The 706-nt window shown below is 55.4% G+C and overlaps 1 long non-coding RNA gene across 1 annotated transcript; it reads left to right on the top strand.

The window, feature by feature from the left end:
• The first annotated feature begins 6 nt into the window (after positions 1-6).
• On the top strand, positions 7-658 carry LOC107181447. Its single transcript, XR_001512140.1, has 2 exons — positions 7-204; positions 237-658. It is a non-coding gene; the product is annotated as an uncharacterized LOC107181447 (long non-coding RNA).
• The last annotated feature ends 48 nt before the right edge of the window (positions 659-706 follow it).

Here is a 706-nt window from a genome sequence, read left to right as displayed (position 1 = left end):
AAGGAATCTCAGTTGCCAGGCTGATGGACGTCATGTAGACCCGAGGCAAAGGCACGTGGAGGTTCTCTTTGGTCCAGGGCAGGAAGCCCAGGGCTTCGGCAGACTTGGCCCAGGGGAGGTGATGTGATGGTTGGCCCTGAGGCCCAGATGTGCCTGGGCTCTGTGCTGTCAGGTGGATTTCCAGGTGAAGAGCCAGGTCAGGTCGTCATGCCTCAGCTACGCTGTCTGGTGTCTAGAGGTGGCGCCCAGCTCCCCCTCACAGGCACAGCCTTGGTGGTAGGATGGCAGTGAGCCGTGGGAAGAAAGAGGAGCAGACGGGATGGGGGTGGGGGTGGGCCCTGGACCTCAGTCCCAGCTCTGCCACTGATGCTGGAGGACTTGAGGCAGACCCTTGTCTGGTCTAAGCGTCAATCTTCCCATCTGTAAAACGAGAGGTTCTGGAGTTGGAGGTTCTTCCTGAAGTCCCGGAAGGCTTTAAGAACAGTGATGGCGTCAGGCCACCCAAGGAGCCTTGGGAACCAGCTGGCCTGCTTGACCGAAGGATTTCCAACGAAGCCTTTTGGGCATGTTTTCATGATTACTTAAACTTAGAGTGTTAAACAAAAATTTCCTCTGGGGGATGATTTTGAGATAAATAAAGCATCTCTGCCTAAGGCAACTATTGCTCCGCTTCTCCAGGCTTTGGGGCTGTGTGTGTGTGTGTGTG

The sequence above is a fragment of the Myotis davidii genome, unplaced genomic scaffold, assembly GCF_000327345.1.
Source record: "Myotis davidii unplaced genomic scaffold, ASM32734v1 C63065383, whole genome shotgun sequence".
In the NCBI taxonomy this organism is placed as follows: domain Eukaryota; kingdom Metazoa; phylum Chordata; class Mammalia; order Chiroptera; family Vespertilionidae; genus Myotis; species Myotis davidii.
This window is presented reverse-complemented; position numbering and strand designations above follow the sequence as displayed.